Here is a 7,035-nt window from a genome sequence, read left to right on the forward strand (position 1 = left end):
AATTGTTTACATTATTTACTAACTTATTCTTTCTCACTCAACGTCTCAAGACCTGGAGTTATTCTTTGCCATGGCTTGGGCCTTATGGTCAAACAAAAACAGAATTGTGCACAAGGAAGATAGCCTCTCCCCACTTCAGGTATGGCATATGGCAAAAAAAATTGTGGATGACTACTCGTGATATGCCAATTGGAAGTTCGACCTAACTCTCTCCTAACTCATTTCTCTAAATGGATTCCGCCCTCTCTCGGATCCCATAAAGTGACTCTCCCTCTCCCTCTCCATTAACTCCCTCTCCGGTCACGAGCTTAGATCACCATCCGAGAGTCCGGTCGACGAGCTCAGATCACCATCCGTGAGCTCCGATCGCGATCGGCGATCTGCGAGGTCCGATCGGCGATCCGCGAGCTCCGATCATGATTTGCGAGCTCCGATTGGCGATCCGCCAGCTCTGATCGCCGATCCGCGAGCTCCGATCGGCGATCCGCTAGCTCCAATCCAGCGTCCGCGAGCTCCGATCCACGGCAAGACTCACGAGCTTCGACCAGTCAAGCACCGATCTACCAGTCAAGCACCGATCTGTGTTTGTTTGTGTATGTCTGTGTTTTTTTTTTATCATTTTAAGCACTTAAGTAGAAGCTATAACGCAATGGAGCTCATGAACTTGCTCAATATGCTAGAAAAAAGAGCGAAGGAGAAACTACCAAATTTGGAAAGGAGCTGCTCCCTCCTTTATCTTGCCGTTTCTACTTACTGATATAATGTACTGAACTTGTTTCTCTTCCCTGCTTAGCAGGTCTCATTGTATTGACTGTTATTGTTTTAATGAAATGTTATTCCCTTTCAAAAAAGAATTTTCCTGCCAAAGACTTAGAAAATTGACTGTTATTTCTAGCTTTGACGTTCCGTTCACAGAGGAGCTACTGGAAATTTAAAATATTTTGGAAATTTCAGTTAAGCCCCCTTAAAAATTAACCCCAAATCAAAAATAAAAATCATATTAGATTAAAAAACAAAAAATCCCTTTATATAAAAAAAAATCTTCGCCTAGAAAAAAAAAAAAAGAATTATATATTATAATTAACTATATGTTTTGTTTGACATTTTGGTGGTTGGATTGTTCAAAATTAAAAGTTTAAGATTTTGATGCTATCATACTGTTCAACTCCACAAACAGAATTGTTTTTAAAAAAATTTATTTTTATATTTTTTGTCATTAACAAGATGACTTTATAATTTAATATTATTATTGATTATATATATATATGTATATATATTTTTTGCTATAAATGTCAATTACAATAAATCATTGCTACTTATTCTTAGCTCAAGGTTTGATTGAGAGATTTCATAAATCTTTTTAGAGTTGAAGTTATTTGTTTATATGTAAATAAGTGTTATTTTTCTCATAAAAAAAAAGTGTTATTTTGTAAATTAAAAGTTTAAGATTTTGATGCTATCATACTGTTCAACTACACCAACAAAATTGCTTTTTTATATTTTTATTTTTTATATTTTTCGTCATTAACAAGATGGCTTTATAATTTTTTTTTTTGAGAAGGAGATGATTTTATAATTTAATATTATTATTGATTATATATATATATATATATTGCTATAAATGTCATTTACAATAAGTCATTGCTACTTATTCTTAGCTCAAGGTTTGATTGAGAGATGCCATAAATCTTTTTCGAGTTGAAGTTATTTGTTTATTTGTAAATAAGTGTTATTTTAAAGAATTCACGAATTATAAAAAAAGTACTGAAAATGAAAGTTTACTATCATTATTATTATTTGATAGTTACAATAATAAGGAGAGTGAGGATTTGATCCCTAAAAACTCTATGATCTATTAGTTAAGTACAGAATTTGTGACAAATTTTACCATTTTAGTATAATATGGTTTTGATATTTAAATTTTTTTAAAAGAAGAGTTCGGTTAATGTGTGTCCTAAGAAAATATTTTAAAAATATTTTATTAAAAATTAAAAAAACTGTCAATATTTTTTTAATTTTTAAAAAATTATTTTTAAAAATAATTAATTATTGTATGTCATAAAGACACACATTAATAAAATTTATCCTATATTTATTATAATCATTTCTATTACAATAATCACAGCAGAATCTTTTATCATGAATATTATTAAAATAAGGTTCACATCACAACAAAATAAAAGATTATATCATATACTGAGATGGGGGAGGAATACCGAGAAGACACATATAATTAAGTCTAGTGGGGCCTGTTGCGTCATCCCAGTTTGCATTTGCATAAAAGTGAGATTTGACTGATATTCCAGCCACACACTGCACATTGTCTAGAAATGCGTTAAAACGATCGAGCACGCCAACCGTTTCTAGTGCTATTTTAAAAGTGGGAGACAGACGGAGGGGTTAGGTAATATTCGGAAAAAGAAAAGCAGTAAGAACAGAAAAGTGAGCCAAAAGAAGATTATTACGAATTGTGCTAATGACCAGTAAAAACTAAAAAATCAATGGATTTGTTAACAGGGGTTGTTCTTGTCTCGGATCTGTTTATTTCTTTGAAGTTAAAATTTTTTTTTGAAGGTATATATATATATATATATATATATATATATATATATATATAAAAGCAAAAGATTAGTAAAAAGGAACAGTAAAACTTATGAATAATATCTAAAAATGCAATAAGACATATGAATAGTAGCAAAAATAAACTGAATAGTAAAATAAACTGACTTTTTAAGTTGGGGCCAAACATACACTTATTCTAATAACTATTATGTAACCTAAGCTTACGTTAAGAAATTATGAATTATAGTGGTACTATTAATGTTAACTTGGTTTATAAAACATATATGATATTAGTTCAATCAGGACATTTGAAATTACTAAAACAATTTTTTCTAGAATTTTAATGATATTGAATAAGTCAAGTTTCTCATTACACTGCTATTATGTATACAATTTTGAAAATCACTCTTAGATACTACATAAATAATATTAATTTACAACCACTGTTTGTGAAATTCTACTAAATACAACACAAAATAAAAGAATAAATTGGTCCAATAACATCTCATAAATTGAATGGGGATAGGTATACAAGATCGTTCGGCTCAATTACAATTTATTACTTTCAAGATCTTGGCATACAATATCTAAATAGAAATAGTATAAAAAATTTGCTTATTAGTTCAGAGATAAAATAACATAAAAAATTTAAACAATTTAATTTGTATGGAAAGCAAACAAAAACAAAATTCAAATTTAAATTTAATTAAATTTTCTTTGAGCATTGGTTATATATATATGATTAGGTTTTTGATGGATTTATATTGAACTTCTTGTTTTCTACATTGAATTAACTTACTTGGTACAAAAATTAAAAAAAAATTTACATTAAATGAGAGTCATGAGACGTGACGTAAAATTAAACTCTAATTAAATTCTAATTTTTACACTGAATTAATTAACTTGTCACATTAAATTCTAGTTCTAATTTTTCACTCCATTTTAATCATTAATTGACAAATCAAAAAGAAATTAATTTTGGCCATTTGGTATGGTATTTTAAGTACATTTTTTAATTTTTAAACAACATTACACGTATTTTTACATACTTTTTTACTCACATATACTTTTAAAAAATACAAACAATGTTATTAGAATAATTTTACCAAACGGGCATAATTTCCAAATGGTTGTTCTCTAAACCTTTACACTCCAATCAACGGTTACATATCATTATTAACATCTACGGTGCTATTCATTATTCTAGCACATTCTACATCATGCTTCCGTGCCCCCACAACACAATAAAATAACGTTAATATATATCGGTTCCAAATCACACGATCACAACCCACAACTGGCACTTGATCAAAAATGTGTGTCTAGAGATAAACCAAACAAATAGAGAAACAAAGAAAATATATTCAGTCACATGCCCAAGGTCTTAACTAAAGTCACACCACACCAGAACATGAGAGAGATAAGAGAAGATGGATCCATGAGTCCATACCTTAACCAAATCAACTTGTGAGTGAGTGTAAACAATGGGCTAGATTAGAGGTGGAGATGCACCAAGCCAAAGAAGCAGACGAACCAAACCATGCAGCTGGTTAGGATTGGTGTGTGGAAGCATTTAAGAATGAGCTAGAGAGTGAGACAGAGGGGGAAAAGTTTTAATGGGTAAAATTGGGGATTTGTGATATCTGTTAAGTTATTTCAAATTTGTGATTATATTGTGTATACTTTTTGGTTTAGACAGGATTTTTATTTAATCTTAAGGTTATTTGTGTTATTGGGTTTGTTTAGTCTAGATTTATGTCCTATTTTATTTTTAATTTTGGTTTGTCTAGAGGTTATTCTTATTATTCTTGGGACAATTGGGTTTGTTTTGATTAGAGGTATTTTTTGTTATTCATGGGGCAATCGGGCAAAGTAGATAGTTTTATTTTTGGGTCTATTGGGTCATTTTTAAGCATAATTTTGAAAAATCTGGGGGGCATGGCCCCCCCAGCCCTCACATAGTTCCGTCTCTGTCTCCTTCCTTCTCCTCCTTTTCGGCCAAGCAAACTCTAAGTCTCAGCTCAATGACAAAGAACAAACAGTCCTACTGAAACTAAAGCAACATTGGATTTTCTCTAAGCCACTTGGGTTTAAGGAGTTCAAGTGGCTTAAAGATAGTGGCGACTGGCAAGATCCACCATCTCCAAGCCACTTGAACCCCTTAAACTCCTCCCACAGCGGTGATTGGCAAGAGATCACTTGCACCAATGGAAAAGTCACCCAACTACTACTTCAAAACAAGAACATCACCCAAACAGTACCACCCTTCATCTGTGACCTCAAGAATCTCACAGTCATTGACCTTTCAAACAACCATTTCTCAAGAGTTTCCTAAAGCTCTCTGCAACTGTTCCAAGCTCGTAGAGCTCGACCTCTCGCAGAATTACTTCGTTGGCACAATCTCCTTTGACATTTACCGCTTGTCTCACCTGCGCCACCTCAACCTTGGAGCCAACAGCTTCTATCGTAACATTCCATCATCTATTGGACAGTTAACGGAGCCAAGGACGCTTCAGCTTTTGCAGTGTGCATTTTACGGTTCTTTCCCGTGAGAAATAGGCAACTTGTTCAATCTTGAATCACTGCAGTTGGCCTATAATGTAAACATGACAGCAGCAGAGTTGCCACCAAGCTTTACGCAGTTAAAGAAGCTCGAGTATTTATGGATTTCTGGGTCTAATTTGAATGGGGAAATTCCAGAAACGATTGGAGAAATGGAAGCTTTGGTGCATTTGGATTTGTCAAAGAGCAATCTGACAGGTAAAATTCCTAGCAATTTGTTTATGCCAAAGAATTTAAGTATTGTGTATCTTTTCAGGAACCAATAGTCTGGGGAGATTCCTCGCGTGGTTGAAGCATTTAACATTGATGTTGTTGATCTCTCGGATAGTAAATTGACCGGAACCATACCTGATGATTTTGGCAGACTCAGAAACATGACGGTTCTAAGTTTGTTTTTCAATCAGTTATCTGGAAAAATCCCGGACAGTATTGGTCGTCTTCCAAGTCTGGTGGTCCTTAAAAGTGTTTAGCAACAATTTATCAGAAAATCTGTTCTGGAATTTGGGCGGTATTCTATGCTTGTAGAGTTCCAAGAGTTGCAGACAATAGGCTTGAAGGTGAGTTGCCAGAACACTTGTGTGATAACGGAGGGTTGTTGGGTGTGGTAGATTTTAACAACAACCTCACTGGAGAATGCCTAAGTCGCTTGGCAATTGCAATGGTTTGAAAATTGTGACTGTTTACAATAATAGGCTTTCTAGGGATATTCTTAGCGGCCTATAGACATCATTGAATTTGGACATCTTGATTTTAAGCAACAATTCCTTTACAGGTGGGCTTCCTCAAATTGTGGCAAGGAGTCTCTCAACTTTTCTGGCTCAAAGTGTGGCAAGGAGTCTCTCAACTTTTCTGGTACGATCCCAGCTGGAGTGTCTTCTTGGAAGACTTTGGTGGTATTTAAGGCTAGTAATAACCACTTTATTGGCACAATTCCTCCGGAGTTAACATCTCTTACTTATTTAACAGCTCTTTTACTTGATCAAAATCAACTCTCAGGCTCCCTTCCATCAGATTTCATTTCTCTGGGCTTATTCCGGAGAAATTAGGTAATTTGGCAGGTCTTACAGAGTTGGACTTGTCAAAAAACCAACTTTCCGGCCAAATACCACCCTAGCTTGGCCTGTTGAAATTCACTTTACTCAATCTCTCTTCCAATCACTTGACTGGGAGGACCCCAACCCAGTTTGAAAATGATGCATATGAGCTGCTGAACAATATTGCTCTCTGTGCTGATAAGCCATCTTTCATCATTAACAACTGCAAATATTTTGAACCTCTTAAATCAAGTAAAGTTCCCAACATCTTTTTCACTTTATTTGTGGGTTTGGCTGTTCTAGCGATTCTCTATTTTTTTTTTTTTTTTAGGGGAGGGGGAGTTGTAGAAAAAACAATTATGCAAGGATTGATGTCAATTATTTTTAAGTAAAATTGCGTAAATTTTACATTTTTTTTCTCTTATAAACCTCTTATACACGGACTGATATGAAATCTCTTATGTGGCGTTTGGTACGAGGAATCCACATTACTCCTGGCATCTAGATTCTCAGGAATGTAGTTATTCCTATGTTTGGTTTTATTGGGAGATTCACAGGAATGTGAGATGATAATGCTTGGTGTATTCCTAGGAATCTTAAATGAATTATTTGTTTTTTCCATTTTGTCCTTAGATTTGAATGTGAAGTACCAAGCCCATTAAAAAAAAATCTTCCTTTAAATAAATAATGAAAAAATATATATAAACTATTAATTAGTTCTGTAAAAAAATATCTTACTCTAAATAGATAGATAAAAAACATTATATAAACTATCAATTAGCAATACATTCATTAAAACTGTGATCTAACGTTTCAAAATGACAAGAATAATACAAAAATAACTATTAACAGAGTTATTTATCCTGTTTATGTTGTT

At 33.2% G+C, this 7,035-nt stretch overlaps 1 pseudogene; it reads left to right on the forward strand.

Annotated features, from left to right (window-relative positions):
• The first annotated feature begins 4,498 nt into the window (after nt 1-4,498).
• LOC142634987 (uncharacterized) lies at nt 4,499-6,651 on the forward strand (annotated as a pseudogene).
• The last annotated feature ends 384 nt before the right edge of the window (nt 6,652-7,035 follow it).

This window comes from Castanea sativa, chromosome 5 (assembly GCF_040712315.1).
Source record: "Castanea sativa cultivar Marrone di Chiusa Pesio chromosome 5, ASM4071231v1".
NCBI lineage: Eukaryota > Viridiplantae > Streptophyta > Magnoliopsida > Fagales > Fagaceae > Castanea > Castanea sativa.